The sequence below is a fragment of the Mus musculus genome, chromosome 18 (assembly GCF_000001635.26).
Source record: "Mus musculus strain C57BL/6J chromosome 18, GRCm38.p6 C57BL/6J".
NCBI classification, from domain to species: Eukaryota; Metazoa; Chordata; class Mammalia; order Rodentia; family Muridae; genus Mus; species Mus musculus.
Window position 1 is genome coordinate 69,782,912 of NC_000084.6, and position 16,849 is coordinate 69,799,760.

Sequence of the window (16,849 nt, forward strand, 5' to 3'; positions counted from 1 at the left end):
GAATGACATATCCCTTTAACAAGTGGATTATGTACAGAAAAATTTTGGTCTTTATCCACTGGGGCAAAGGGAGCTTATATTCCTAAGGGTCATATGTCCCTAAACATATGGAACAGTTTGTAAGCATTCCATCAGAATAAAGAAAGTGCCCACCATCTCAAAGTGTTCTTTCAGGGTGGCACAGGAACTTACACAGTCTGAGGCTTCAAATAACCTATGTGAGGTTCAGGTCTTACCCACCTCCCTTTGATCTTACTGCTGGGATTTATAATGTTGTCTAATCTGGGAACAGCTTTCTGTCTATTCTTGCCTGTCCTTACATTTTACCAACTCTTTAGAATTACAGGATGACAGGGACAACAGGTGGCTGAGGCTGTCATGCCATCATAAAATGCACGCACAGGTAAGCAAGCTCAAAACTGCCCCCTTGATCGTGGCATGGGTGATCTTCACTGTCAGCCGGATCACCATAATCGCCATTGAGAAGAACCTCCAAACATGCCCAGGAGAGTGTTTTCAGGAGCGTGTAACTGCAAAAAAAGTAAACCCACCCTGAAGGGGACAGCTCTGTTCCATGGGCTTGGCCTTCTAGAGTGAATAGGAAAGTAGAAAGGCAGTTGAGCATAATCACTGGTCACCGTCCTCTTGAGTGTAGATATAAGGTCAAGAGTCAGCCTCATGATCCATTGCCCTACCTTCCCCACTTTGACAGACAGTGTCCCTTTGATTGCAAGTCAAAATAAGTTTTCCTTGCTGAAGTTTTTTTGTTTTTTTTTGTTTTTTTTGTTTTTTTTTGTGAGCGTTTAGTCACAACTATAGGAAAGGTAGCTGATACAGGTGGTCTCCCACACGTTCCCAGAGGGAAACAGGTTTTGTTATACAACTGCAGAACTATGGCTTGGCTCTTTCCTAGAGTGGTAAGGAACTTCAGAATGCGCAGGCTATCTTTAGAAAATGTAGTCAGTACACACGCGTCTCTCAGGTGAAGTTGATGGCAGAGAGTTGAGGTGGGAAAATATCACTCGCTGGTTACATGTTCGTTCATCGAGTTGTGTGATTGTAGATTCGGAACTCTGCTAAAATCTGGGGAGACAGGGGTCAGTAAGCTGGCAGTTTGTCAGCCAGCCCTGATGGACGTGCACAGAACCATTTCAAGTCATGGTGAATGTTGTATGTGAAGGTAACAAATCAATGGAATTAGCTGGGGGAAAGAATTCCTTAGCTGACTGGACAAGGTCAGTCTATAGAGGTGAGATTTAGTGTAAAAAGAATGAGAAATTTATATATACATATGCAATTTAAGGGAAGGGAGGGAGGTAATATGGCATGGAAATCAAAACACATGTGCATGTCATCAAAGAAGGAAAGTTCTGGTGTGTTTCACAGATAGAGCAGTAGCAGCTCAGAGGGTCTGCAGGGGTTTGGCCTGGGCATGAGAGGAAGAAGACAGTGTTAGTGTTCACATCAGATATGCCCCTGGAAGCCAGAATGCAAATTTTCAGTTTTATTCTTAATATGACATATAAAAATATAATAAAATGACTAAAGGGTTGTGATTAGGAATGACAGGAGGGACGCAATACAAATGGCATCTCTTAAGCTATGCTTCTCGGATGACCCTGGAGCCCAGCTGGGAGTTGTTAGGTGATTCAGGCTAAGGAGATGGGACTGAAGCTTCACGTAGATGTGAGAGGAAATGATAGCGCTGATTACAGGCCACCAGGTGTTGAAGCTAGCAGTACCAGGAGGCTGTACTGTCATCTCCACAAGTTTGGCATTGAGATCATCTCTATACAATACCACACGGAGAAACTGTAGGACAAAGCTAAGGGATACAATGTTAGAACATTAATATTCTCCACCACTTATATTAAAGTTTTCCTGTACAGTCCGTTGAGCTTTATTTCTGTAGGCATCCCATTTCTGGACAAGAACAACTATGTTTGGGGGAGGTGCTTCTTTAGCCAAAATGGTCAACAGACCGTGCAAAAACATCAAGGTTCAAGTCGTCCCAATGTGGAGACAATCTGGAATCTTGGGATGGACATCTTTCCATGTGCTTCTAGTTTTAATTACAAATTGATTTACAAATGGCATTGCTTGGCATAGTCGTTTAAAAGAATCATGACTTTCAAAACATCTGCCAAATTGGAAGTGGTATTCTCCATCCACTTACAAAGGAAACTTGAGCCACGGTCATGAAAAATTCCAACTTGCCTATCCCGGTGAAGACAAAGGTTTTCTGTGGTCAGCTGTTGACCCACAGCTGACCTTGGATCCTGAACTCTTTGCCGTTCTTAACCCTGTTATCTATGGTATTTCACTTCCCCACGTCTCATAAAAAAGCTATCCAGAACATTTATTATAAATATTGTCACAAAGCCCGTAATTACTCTGATAATGTCACTGACCATACTAAAGACTTTTGGGGGTAATTTTGATGTAGTCTTCTTTTTCTAGAAAGAAAAGATACATGGGTACAAGTGGAAAATAGAAGAGAACCTCTAATCCCCTGGAGACAGAAATGGAGTTACAGGAAGTTTGGGCTGTACACTGTAGGTGCTGGGAACTGAACTCTGGTTCTCTTGGAAGAGCAGCAACAAGTGCTCTTGACCTCCGAGCTAACCTCCAGCTCCAGAAAAGGTATTTTTGATGAAAGTCATGACATAGAACACCACATAAATAACACTTGTAAAATAGAAGTTTGAAGATTAAAGAGTATCTTCTGGTCCACCATTTCATTAAACATTTTTGATAATATTTTATTTAGTGTGTATGCATGGAGAAGATCAATTGTAGTCCATCCACGTGGGTTCTAGAAATCAAATTCAGACTTGAAAATCAGGTCATCAGACTTGATGGCCGATACCCTGACCCACTAAGCTATTTTGAAAGCTCCTGGCTCATATATATGGTCCATATTTTCGAATACTTCTGATGCTGTTCTCTCTTACATTGTTGAACTACATAAGTCAAAATCTAAAGGCAATATATTGCAAACTCATGACTTCATGTTCTGTGACTACTTGTATCAGTATTAATCAAACATAGTTGACTTTTCTCTTTTAGCATAGAATTATCTTGGATTTAGGACAAACTTGAAGTTACCTAAATCGAAGTCTAAGAAGTATGTTAGTATCTAATAGTGACCAGTCTATTCCTCCTCACCCACACATCTAATAGCCTCTGTGGGCCGCAGGGGGGTTGCTGGAAACTGAACTCAGAACCTCTGGAAGAGCAGTTAGTACTCTTACCCACAGAGCCATCTCTCCAACCCTCTAATAGCCTTTGTAATTGGCATCCTTCTGGGGAAGTTTTGCCTTCAGAATTCCTCAGGAGATCCTTGCTTGTGCTTGGCTTTCATGAAGTGCCCACTCTTTGGTCCAGTCCATAAGAGGACTACTTCACATTTTAGGCATGTATAAGAAACCCCCCAAGATGCTCTTGTCTGCCCCTGCCATCTATGCCCAGAAGTACTCGTAAGGGTTGATGACCCATGTCGAATATTCTAAACCAGTTTATTAGCAAGCAGCAAAAGCATCTATTATTAGTGACCTATGACAAGTGTCATTGGCATATACCCTAAAAATAGTAGTGTGGCCCTGGTAGTGTCAAGGATACTTTATTGGTAATAACAAATTAAATATTGATGGGCTGGGGACCTAGTTTGCTTGATAGGACACTTGCTAGGTTCAATCCCCAGAATGGATGAATCAGTTCATCAGAGTCTCTCTCTCTCTCTCTCTCTCTCTCTCTCTCTCTCTCTCTCTCACACACACACACACACACACACACACACACACACACACACAAATGAAATATTTATTTAACTGTCTAACTCCCCGATTTAAAAATAATTCAGATCAAAATGATTTCTAATTATTAAATGTTGGCTAATGATCAAGGAGTCAGTCCATGTGTGGGGATTCTGAGACCCACGGACGTCCTTGGAAAAGCCACACTTATGGGTTGCTGCTAGTGTCTGTTTAGCTTTTAAAGTCAGTTTGCAACAGACTGCTTCTACTTTACAATGATTCTTAATCCAAAACCTGAGAAATAGAACCGAGGAGAAGCAAAATGTCGGAGACCGCTCCAGGGATGAGTTAGGAGACAAGAGAAGAAGAACATCAGAGGGAAATAGATGGATTCTCAGTATGTTGCTGCACTACTCCATACAAGCACACTTCCTCTGGCCTCACAAAGCTACCCGAAGGTTATCTCCAGTCAATAGCAAAAGACACTCTGTGTCCAGCTTTACAAACTATAAACAATAGAAGCACTTCAAATTTAGCATTTAAAAAGTATGTTTTCTATTCTAAGAAGGGGCAAAGTGTTCACACTTTGGTCTTCATTCTTCTTCAGTTTCATGTGTTTTGCAAATTGTATCTTATATCTCGGGTATACTAAGTTTCTGGGCTAATATCCACGTATCAGTGAGTACATATCATTTGAGTTCTTTTGTGATTGTGTTACCTCATTCAGGATGATGCCCTCCAGGTCCATCCATTTGCCTAGGAATTTCATAAATTCATTCTTTTTAATAGCTGAGTAGTACTCCATTGTGTAAATGTACCACATTTTTTGTATTCATTCCTCTGTTGAGGGGCATCAGTTACAGAGACAAAGTTTGGAGCTGAGACAAAAGGATGGACCATCTAGAGACTGCCATATCCAGGGATCCATCCCATAATTAGCCTCCAAACGATGACACCATTGCATACACTAGCAAGCGTTGGCTGAAAGGACCCTGATATAGCTGTCTCTTGTGAGACTAGGCTGGGGCACATAAGTGGATGCTCACAGTCAGCTATTGGATGGAACACAGGGCCCCCAATGGAGGAGCTAGAGAAAGTATCCAAGGAGCTAAAGAGATCTGCAATCCTATCGGTGGAACAACATTATGAACTAACCAGTACCCCAGAGCTCTTGACTCTAGCTGCATATGTATCAAAAGATGGCCTAGTCGGCCATCACTGGAAAGAGAGGCCCATTGGACAGGCAAACTTTATATGCCCCAGTACAGGGGAACGCCAGGGCCAAAAAATGGGAATGGGTGGGTAGGGAAGTGATGGGGGGAGGGTATGGGTGACTTTTGGGATAGCATTGGAAATGTAATTGAGGAAAATACTTAATAAAAAAAAATGCCAAAGTTCTCACAAAAAAAAGTGTGTTTCCTACCATAGTTCATCCTTCCTTAAGTGCAGAAACAAAATAAAACTGAAAGAAAGGCAGATTTATTTATTTATTTATTTATTTATTACCTAGTAAAAACACTTGGTTTACGGAGAAATGGTATCTTCACCATTGCGACGGGTTGAGGTGCGGAAGCTTGACTCAGAACCTGAACCTTTTTCAGGGCTTGTTTTTCCCTTGGATTTTATGAAAGCTGGAGGTGTTCAAGTTAACGACAAATGCTTCAGCACTTTCCTGCCCATGCATAAACATCTCCATGTAAAATAGAAAGGGGTGCTCTGTTTATCACAGCTGTAGTCAAGCCAAGGAAACTGTTTCTACCACCGAGGATGGAATTTGTAAAATTCTCCCTCTCAGAAACAAAACAGAACAACTTCTTGTTTGATCTTTCTTGTTTAGCTTACCTGCTCCGAGAGCGTGCATTTCTTTCGAAATCTCTGGAAAGATTGACACACCGAAGGAGACCGTCCAGCTCAAAAGTGTAAGGGTGGATGTTACTTTAAACTAACCTGCACAGCCAAACAAATGATAAATCCCAGTGTTAAAGCAACACTATGCATCTTTGCTTCCAGTTTATGGACTCCATCTTTGTAAGAACAGGCACATATGAAAGTATTAAAAAAAATTAAGATCATATATATGCCAATGTGCAAATTTTAAGAACCCTGTGCCTTTTGGGGGGAAAAAACTAAGTATTTTATTTTTTCACAGCTCCTACACAGTAGGGGTGCCAGAAGTCAACACTGGATGGTGTAACGAACATTTCCAAATAAAATTATATCTTCAATCCTTCTTTTCCCCAACTACCCCTACATTTGTGTAGACTCCTTTCAGGAGAGTTAGCTCCTCTGCACTGATAATTGCTGGCAGCAAAATTGCTCTTTAGCCCACTTGGAGAGTCTGAGAGATTCGCCCTGTGAAGTTGGAGAGCAGAGAAGAGGCTGGTAAATGCACTTGATCGCAAAGAATGAGGTTCATCAAGAATGGCTTGCCCCTCCCGACCCCCATGGTCCAGGAAGTCAGCAGTGAAGCCAGAACTCCTTTGCAGTCTGAGTTCTTTCCATCTTTAGTCTGACCACGGTGGCATATTGTGCAGTCAGCCACAGCAGGAGTCCACGTGGGGCTGGTGTTTGAAGAATGAGAGCGGTAGGCGACTCCTACTCAGAGAGCAGGGAAAGTTCTTCAAATGCTAGTAAGTTGGGTCCTTTCAGAGAGCAAAACGCCCTTGTGTGTTTCCTCTCACACTTAGAAAGTGTAACAGGTGTCCCACGAAGATAAGTATATACTTCCATGTCTTACTGCAGGAATAGTCTATCCAGAGCATAGGTTCTCAACCCAGGGGATGTTAGCCCTTTATGGGGTTGCCTATTAGATCTCCTGCATATCAGACACTTACATTATAATTCTCAACAGTAGCAAAATCACAGCTACAAAGTAGCAAAGTCATAATTTTGAGGTTGGGGTGGCCACAACATAAGGAACCCTATTAGGTTCGCAGCATTAGGAAGGTTGAGATCCTATATCCGAGTCATCTATGCAGCTTAAGTAGGATACAGATATCCACTCACTGATTTAGTGTATTATACAGCTGAGCTCACCCGCAGTTAAGATCCAGAGTACCCTATGGTCCAGTTGAAATGAAAATATTCTAGTTAGTTTTTCTCAGTATTTCAAACACAAGCCAAAGAGGCACTCGCCATCTGAGATGTCTTCTTAGGTTCTAGGATTCATTGCTTGAGTTCTGCACAGCTGTGCATACAAATGCCACTTCCATCTGGCCTGGGTCTTAACCATAAAAAGTTAACATCCAGTTTGAGCCTTCCCTGCTGGGTGGGTTTACAATGAAGAACTGACCCTAAGCAGATTTGATTTCTGCTGGCCAGAGCCTCCTTGCTGCCTTTGATGTAAACAAACAAACAAATAAAAGCAACAAGGAAAAAACCCTATGAAGTTCTGCTGGGCACTGTCCAGTGTTATGACTGGTAGGTTGCTCCATCTTTAGAACACTCTGTCTAATCTTCTCTTCTAGGACAGAGACCTTTCCTTGAACACTCACCTAATTAGCTGAGGCCAAGACACCTTTCTCTTCTTGTTTCCTCTCGCTCCCCTTTTTTAGTTGCTAGAAGTTTTTACATGGCATTGTCTCTGAGTCTCCCAACTCCTAGTTGTCTGCCTCTCGCTCTCTAGATTTTTTTGTCTCTCAAGCTCGCAGTTGTCACTGGGCTGCATTAGTGAGCCACCCTAGAACTTGGACAACATTGCATCACTTCTCAGTTACAACCACCAGGGGAGTCTCTGAACCCAGGCTGGTGCAGAGCTCTCTCCCACCCCCACCAAGCACTAATAAACGATCTTCTCTCTGTAACTCTTTATTGAAAAGATTCAGTCTGTCTTAATGTATACAACCACCAGACTCCCATTTTTATCACCCCAACTCCCACCCACTTTCATCCGTAAGTTTTGCACTCATAGGCTTTTAATCTTTAAAGAGATCCTGAACTGCCAGGCAGGACCTGCCCTACTGAAGAGTTTCCTTTGGCCTTCACGGTGTATTATATTTATTTTAAAAACTTGCTTCCAGAATTTACAAGGTAATGTAAGATTTCTTGATTTTTGTGAAGATAAAAAATTCTGGATCTGCTAAACTAATGTCTGGTACACTTGGGTAGAACAGAGAAAAACAGTGGGCAGTGATTGGCTTGTGAGGTCCCCAAAGTCCACACATCTCCGTCATTTGCACTTCTCATTGGTCTTCTCACAGCCTCGTGGATTTGCTGTTATTCAGGTTCTTGCTACCTTTGAGACAGTATGATGGTCTTCTTATTCTTCCTTTAGTCTATCCTAATAGATGGATGACACTAAGATTAGTTATTGGTACTTCACTGTGAATATAATCTCATTGTGGTCTAGATCTGCATTGACAGACAGTGAAAGAACTGAATGAAGAAGGACTAGAATAGAAAAATGGCCTAATCTGAATGGGCAGGGAGTGAGATCTTACCTCTCTTGTAAGGTAGAGTCAACATTAGAGGGAATTCTTACAGTGTATTTCACAGGCTAAATTCTGTGGTTCATTATATAAGTCATTAGTCATGATGAGAATAAACTAGACACACACAGACAGCAGAGTCTTGAACAAATAAAGAAAGCATTTCATACTGGAGCCAGAATGCCTTTCAACATAAGAGAACACTTTCTAAGACATGGTTTTGTTGACTTCCTGTGTTAAAATGATTAACACTGACACTACATACAAAGGTAGAATATAAAATTCACCTGGACCAGTGATTCTTAATATGACTGGCAACGTGGCTCAGAGAAACACTAAAACTATTTGTATATCTGAACTGAAGAATTAAAACCAGGACTTCCGGGTGAGACTAAGTACCCATGTTCAAAGATATTCTATTTCCCACTCAAGGGTAAGACTCACTGGTTTGAGTGTTGGACCAAAGCACTTGAGTTTTACAGAAAATGATTTGTGTTCTGTGGCTCACGAACGATCCAGAACCCATGAAAAGTAGAATTGAAGTATGATGCCCTGTCTAAGGTTCTCTACTTCCCTAAGTTGTCCTCTGAGCATGCAAAGCACTCTTTAATCCCTCACCCCACAAATGCCGTAAGATAGCAAAGGTCATAACCTTACTTTCAAATGAGTGAGGTCAGGGCACAGAGGTGGACACAAGAGCTTCTACCAAGTGTCATCAGCACCAACTGTGAGAGCAGACTCCAGATGAATGGGAGATTGGGAAGTATGATTCTGTTTTATTTATGTGATGGCTATTAATACTCTAAGCCATGGAACAATCTAAAAGCTACTTGGCAATCATCATGAGCTATTAGAACACAAATTAACACAACGACAGAGAAACATTTATTAATATTTACTTTCTGGACTTGGATCATATGTTAGGACTGTTCTAATACAAAATTTAATTTTTCAAAAGATTTATTTATTATTATATGTAAGTACACTGTAGCTGTCTCCAGACACACCAGAAGAGGGCATCAGATCTCATTATGGGTGGTTGTGAGCCACCTTGTGGTTGCTGGGATTTGAACTCAGGACCTGCTCTTACCCACTGAGCCATCTCGCCAGCCTTTATTTTATTTATTTATTTATCTATTTATTTATTTATTTATTTATTACAGAAAAGATATAGTAGAGTTCCCATATATATCTCACAGGGCTCCCCTAGTGTTAACATCTTTTATAACTACTAAAACCAAGGCAACACAGGTAAAACAATAGTAACTAGATTATAGACTTGATTTGGATTCTGCTAGCTTTCCCAGTAACATTACCTCCTCCGCCAGCCTTTTTGTTTTGTTTTTTACTTTTTGTTTTTTGTTTTTTTGTTTTCTTTTTTTTTTGTCTGAAGAGTCAGTAAAGGATTCCACATTGAGTTTATTACTTCTTTTTCGCCTCCCCTAGTTAATGACATTCCTGCGTTCTTTGACACCTTTTACACTTTCCAGGGCTTTTGGTTTATTTTTAGTCAGTTCCTCAATTTGGGTCCCTATAGCATGTTCGTGGAACGAGGTAACGTATTATTTTAAGGCTATCACAGGCAGGATGCATCGTCTAGGAGATCTTGCTATCATGTGTTTTATATTGGTCATTGGTCGTATTCATCTTGATCACTTAGTTAAAGTAAAATCTATTTCCGTCACCAATAGTGAAAAGCTATTCGGAAAATTTGCTGTATGAGGAACAGAGAAACTCAGAACTAGAGTTTCATGCTTTGTTGGAAACAATGACTCTGTGTTGGGATATGATTGGAGCTGAAGTGCCCCACTAAATCTGGGGTGTTAAAGGTTTGGTCTCTAGACTCCGACTCTTATCGGGATTGGGAAGTGGTGGGTCATTTAAGTGGCACAGAGTTCTCAGAATGCTCCACTGTACCGTGACAAAGTTATCTCTCAGTTACAAACTATTGACACCTTTTTTTTTCTGTATTTTTTTTCATATGGTAGTCACTCTTATTGGCTATAATTCACATTATAACCAATAATGTACGGGTGTGGTCTTAGGGCAGGTTTTTATGTTTTTATTTTTTGCTTAAATTCCATCCTACGTTTTCTTCTACCACGTCTACTGCCAGTACCCCACTCATCCCGTGATTCATGCCACTTTCCGTTCTCCAATATGGACACCTGTCTTCTCCTTCTTTCAGACCCTTTTTTTCAAGTCCTTTATCAGATTCACTTTTGTCAACTGACGGGTCTTAGCTCAGGTGTCACTTGCTTCTACGGCTTCACAGGCATTCCCAGATGATTAAATTGTCCTTCCTTGACCTTGTACACTCTTTACCATCTTTCTTCCTCTGCTAGCTTGAACTTCAGCCTACCTCCCAAGACAGAGGGTTAGCAAGGAATAGCCCAAGGTCCAAATTTGTCTTACTTCCTTTTTTTTTTTTTTTTAAATAAAGTTTCATTGAATCACGACGAGGCTTAATTTTTATATATGTATTTTTATGGCGGTCTCACGTTATGAAGACAGGGTTGACTTAGCATATCATGAGAAAGACTGTAGCCTGCAGTGCTTAGACTGTTCACTGTGGGGCTATCATCGAAGCAATAACTGCATCAAACATTTTCCCTGAATTCACGGCTGTCATAACTGCAAGTTAGCCCAGAATAGATCTTTGTCAATATTTGTTAAGTAAAAGGGAAGATTACAATTTTCCTCCACTTTAGTCTTCCCTGTGAATTATAGCCAATAAGAGTGACTATCATTAAAAAATACAGAAAAAAAAAAGTTGTCCATAGTTTGTAATTGAGAAAGACTTTCCTAGTAAAAGAATGCCTGTGTATTTGTGCCCTTCATTCAATATTTCTCACTCAGGATACAAAGGAATAATTCCACATCCAGTTAGGCACACAAACACACATTTAGAAGACGACCCTGGGTCTGTAGATTAGATTAACTTTGGTCAGTTTGGGGGAAATGACTTGGATGTTCACAGATTTCAATAGCATGTTTTGGCTCAGGCCGAATGAAACAAATAACTTAGGGTTCCCAGTGTTTCCTAGTGAAAATGCCAAACCTAACCAGAGGAACTACCTTTCCATAAGGTCACGGAAGAGCTCAGGTTGCCCGGGGAAACGAGTCGCTAAAATTAAATTACCAAAAGTGAAGAGATGGATAGTGCCAGGCTTGTTCACGGGTCCTGCCCCATATGCTTGGAAGCGGGCTGTGTGTGCACCGGAGGAGACCCCGTTTACACCTGCCTCTGAAAGGGACTTGTGGATTTCATTACCTCCGTAAATATGAAAAAGTACAGACGGACTTTTCAGACTGTCGACTTCCTCTGGGGGAGGGCTCAACATCAAAGCAACTATTTCGACAAACATTTAAAACATCTCCCTCTTCCTGCCTGCCTTCCCTCACTGCCCTCCTTCCCAAACACTAAACACACCCGATTTTCCAGGCTTCTATGGCCCAACAGCACTCCTTTCCCTAGCAAGGCCCACATTACTGCCTTGATTTATGGCTCGTGAATAATTAGGAGCCTGTGTGATGGTCTGGGGTTGAGATCAAAAGAACCATGTGTCAGAGGAAGGGAGGGGCTGCTGGAGCGGGACCGAAGATGGCTGGTGTTTGTAATCCTAACCAGAGAGAAGCGCTCCATGGCTTAATTGGGAAAAGGCTCAGGCTCTGCAGAACCGGGTGAAAGCCGTGCAGGGCTAGGGAAAGAATCTGTGTGTTTTGCAAGTCAACAATGTGGAGGGTTAGGTGAACTCGCGAGGAGGGGGCTGGCGGGTTGGTGGGTTTGAATTAGAACTCAAAGGTCTGAAGGGAAAAAGAAGTGGACCATACGAATACTGAGAAAAACAAAACAAAATGCTCAAATGGGTTCACTTCGGAGAGTTCTCGAATTTCTTTTTCTTCTGATACAGAGGAACTGTCTAAGGAAGGGACGCAGGGTTTCAATCTGTCTCCTTGGTCTGATATCCCAGTTATTCACTGCCCTTCCTCGTAGCTACTCACAGAGAAGAAGGACTTCTCGGTGGAGGAGACACATGTGGGCAGTGGTGTCTGGCTGAGTTGCACTCTGGCACCGTGCAGGACAAGGGGTCGGGGCCGAGAGGATCCAGCTCAGTCGCAGACCTCAGAGGGGTTTTGTGCTGTGGATTTATGACTTTCTATAAATCACACACGGAGCAATGGAAACCGCCCTGTAGGGTAACCCATGTCTCAGTCTTGGCTTTTTTTTTTTTTTTTTTTTTTTTTTTTTTCCCCTTCCTTTTTAAAAAGCTGTGTGGCCTTAGGGAGAGGCTAGGTGCCTGGGTCTCAGTTTCCTTATCTGCCAAATGACATTGACTGATTTGGGTGGACTATGAGCTACTGTTCAGACCTAAAATGTTACAGATTTCCCTTGCTGGGCCCTTGAACTTGGTTATGTATGCTTGCTCTCTGAGTGCCTGTGCTAATTAATTGGCCTTCCTTTTGGTGGATGTGGAACCAGGGTACTGCTGGGAGGGATTTTTTTTTCTTTTTTCTTTTCTTTTTTTTTTTTTTTTTTTTTTTTTTTACATGAACTATTACAGTTCTGCAAGAAGAGCAACTGGCGTTCGAATGCGAACCCAACTAAACGGGTTCTCTATGAGAACTGTGTGCTCATACAAACACACAGTTCTCACTCACCTTGCAAAACCAGAGGATGAGCGGGCCAGTGTAGCACAAAGAAAACCTCTTCCTCTCTCTCTCTCTCTCTCTCTGTGTGTGTGTGTGTGTGTGTGTGTGTGTGTGTGTGTGTGTGTGTGTGTGGAAAGCTCCCCTCCCAAACGAAAACAAAAACAAAAACAAAAAACAAAAAACAAAAAATAAAAAACAAAAAACAAAAACCAGCAAGCCGCAGAAAGGATGATTGCCATCCTGAGGAAATTTTAAATTGTGATCCACAGTGCTGCGTAAAATCGAGTTGCCGGCGAAGCGACACTTAACCCTGGGACCCTTAGGGGCTGGCACCTGGTGGCTGACCCTGTGGGCTCTGACTGTTGGGCCTAGCTCCTCTGAGGTGGCCAGTATACCATGCTGCCATCTAGTGTACGTTCATGAACTTCCTGGCTCGGGTGAGGGATGCAGATTGAATCCAGACACCGGAAGTCCGGAGGAGGAGGCTTCTTCAGGGCTACATGGAGGGACCACTGCGAGCTCGCTTCCACTTCAAGTTAAGCTCACGATTGGCTTAGACGCAGTCTTTTGACCGTGCAAAAAAACCACACCCCAAACCCCGAATTCTACCAGGGCTCTTACCATGACTCCTTCCACACCCTCTCTTAGAAAAGGGAAAAGTTGAATTCAAAGTAATAATAGAAATAAATTAATAATAATAATAATAATAATAATAATAATAATAATAATAATAATAATAATAATAATAATAATAGAACAATTTGGTGGGAAGCCAGGGGAAGCAGTTACATCACTCACTGGGCTTATCATCACCAGGGGAGTGGGAACATGGAGAAGTTTTCTTTGCAAGCGATACAAGGGTTTTTAACTTCAAAGTCATCGAAAGGTGCTTTTTCAGAATTGACACGATGCCGCGGCAATGTATCCCTGAATGTCTCTTCAGAACGCGGGGCCCAACAATGAAAACACGCTCTTGATAAGGCGTGTAATGGGCAGAATTATGCTAATCGAGGAAAACCTTACAGGGTGAGTAATTTAGTAACCCCTTTCTGAGCATAAGAGCTTATTTTAAAGTTCTAAATGGCACCATAAAAGTAGTCAGGCATATATCTCCATACTGATACTGGATAATAAACACAGTCGGAGTCTAAAGTACCTTGTGCGACACCCCTCTGTGCCTAGTAGCCTGTACTTCCCCACTAATCACTGGAGCCTAAACTTTAATACGCCCGGCTTTGTTTACCTAACACTTTGTCAAGTCCAATACATCTTGGTTCCTTACCTTTCCCACAAAGGCAAAAGGAAGCTTGAAATCAATCTCTCTCTCTCTCTCTCTCTCTCTCTCTCTCTCTCTCTCTCTCTCTCTCTCTCTCTTCCCGCGCAGGAGTCTTTTGAGGTGTTGCTTCTAACGCTGAAACACATTGGAATTCAACAGATGAGTGACTGGTAACTTGCCATCCGTGACTTTCAGTGCCTAAAATGAATGATGGATGGTCCTAGGAACCCCCTTGTCCCTTTGACTGACATCATAATGAGCAGGTATTATAGCTTCATTGTAATGAGTTTGCATCACTAAAATGTTATCACTTAACTATTTGGGTTTTGCCAAATTATTTTCCTTAGAGGAATCAACAATGGGAAGAGATTGAGATTCACTCTTTTTTTTTTTCTCTGTCAAAAAGTCTTGTTAGACTCTGTTAGCAGCTCTCCTGCAAACTTCATTTGGGCTTTCCCTTACTTGAGCCCACTAAGGGAATGGCAGTCAGAGACGGGATATTTGTAGTTCTCTCGATTAACTAGGAGTTCCATCAGACATGCAGGGAATAGGCTAAGTCCAAACATAAGCCCTTCTGGAAGAGAATTAAAAGTTCAGAGGATACTCAGATGTTGAGTATGAAAGAGACAGGGGAGTGGCATAACAGACTATGGGATGAGGACAACTCACCTTCTATGACTTAATCAAGGTGGTCTTCATAGTCCCCAAGTGGAAGGGATATATGTGGGCTTATGGGTCCTAACCCACATGCAGGATGCCTGATGTCTGGCTTTTCAAGCCCTTCCATTGCATTACAGAGAAAGACGCCAGGAAGAACAAACTCTAAGAGCATGAGGCCAGGGCGAGAAGAAAATAGATGAGTTTGGTTAAATGGGCAAATTCCGCAACTGGATGTCTGAGTTTGAGCCTGTGTTCATGCCTTACCAAGTGGGTGCCCGTGTGTCAAGTGTTCAACTGCGATCTGCTCCCATCGCCTCATCCAGGGGGACGTTCCACAAGCATAACGATAACAATCACTACAACCTTAATGTCTGCATTATAGTGGGTATCAATGCCTCTCATGTGATGGTTGGAAACAATAAAAGAATTTACAAGTATAAAAAAGATAGAACAATGTTTTTTTTTTAAATTACCTTAAAATACTTTTCCCCTTCTATGTCCCTGTCTCTCTTGAGGTTTAGTTTATAGTCCTGGTTTACCTTGAACTTACTTTGCAGACCAACTGGTCTTAAATTCAGAAAGATCCACCTGTCTCTGCTTCCCAGATGCTGGGATTGAAGACACGTGCCATTATGCCTGGCTTAGAATAATGCTTTGTACATAAAAATTGGTTAAGACACAGCCATTATTATGTTGTTATTAAAGTTAATTGGAAAATTCAGGTTGTCCACTTTTATGATAACACAATGAATTCCCTTTTTTTTTTTTTTTTTTTTTTTTTTTTTGGTTTTTCGATACAGGGCTTCTCTCTGTATCCCTGGCTGTTCTGGAACTCACTCTGTAGACCAAGCTGGCCTCGAACTCAGACATCCTCCTACCTCTGCCTCCCAAGTGCTGGAATTAAAGGCATGCGCCACACCACTGCCCAGCATGAATTCACTTTTTGACACACTCACAACCAAGTAATAGCAAACCATGTATGTTACACGCCAGTGAATTTTATATTATGTCAAATGGGAGCATAAAAGTCCGGGACTGGGTTCCTATCCTGTGGGCCTCCATGCAAAGCAGAAATTTAGATGCTTGGTTGAAATTATTAAAAAAAATTTCAGAATAAAGATGTAACTCAATTAGTGAGTGGCAGCCAAATATACACACATGCATGTGCACCCACCACCACCACCACACGCACACACAAAGGCTCTATACACTCAGCACTGCGTGTGGTATACACCTACAATCCCCATCACTCAGGAGGTAGAAGCAGAAGGGCCAGAAATTCAAGTTCATCGTTGGTTACATAGACAGTTAAAAGCCAGCTTGGTCTACTCATAGATCCTACCTCAAAAACCAAACCAAACAAAAACAGCAAACAAACACTCCAAAACTCTAATATTTTCAAATTGGTGATTGACAGCCAAATAATAACCAACTTTGGGTTCTGGTATGGTAGGTCCCATATGTCCATGGTAGGTCATGATGTTTTGCAAAAGTCACATAATAATACATGAACAGCCACCCCAGTGATGTCACTCTACAGACCAAGTCTAAATTAGCTACTCCTCTCCTTTTTGCTCAGTTCCTATTTCTTTACCTTTTAGTAATGTTTTTTTTTTTTGGTCCTTGACTTCCTGATTCAGAACAGGTTTCCAGGACATCACTTGGGGGCATCCAGGCTGTTTGTCTTAAATTCTCTAAGCTTCTTACTTTTTTGTTTCACTATAGTGATCTTCACCTTCCCGTTATGTCACCTTCCAGCCTCTGCTGCCTACCCAGTCCAGTTGATCTCATGGTGGAAATACTTCTTAGGTCTAACCCTTCCTTTGAGCCTCCTAGTTTCGAGTCTATCAGTCTGTCTGTCCTCATCTATTTTCTCACTAAATTCAGTTTCCGGATTCCCTACCATCCTGTCATAATCCATATTTATCTGAAGAATACTGTTAAGGCTTAAACTTGCTCACATCCTTGTTTAAGGACTTGTATCGTCTGGTGGTATAACTGAAAAACTTCTTTGGAAAAACACAAGGATTTTCATTTTTCTTCTGATTCAAATCTATCTGAAGGCAGCTGCAGCTTTC

At 41.7% G+C, this 16,849-nt stretch overlaps 1 long non-coding RNA gene across 1 annotated transcript; it reads left to right on the forward strand.

The window, feature by feature from the left end:
• The first annotated feature begins 13,691 nt into the window (after window positions 1-13,691).
• On the forward strand, window positions 13,692-15,197 carry Gm31564. The gene is made up of 3 exons (XR_003952575.1): window positions 13,692-13,861; window positions 14,220-14,374; window positions 14,909-15,197. It is a non-coding gene; the product is annotated as a predicted gene, 31564 (long non-coding RNA).
• The last annotated feature ends 1,652 nt before the right edge of the window (window positions 15,198-16,849 follow it).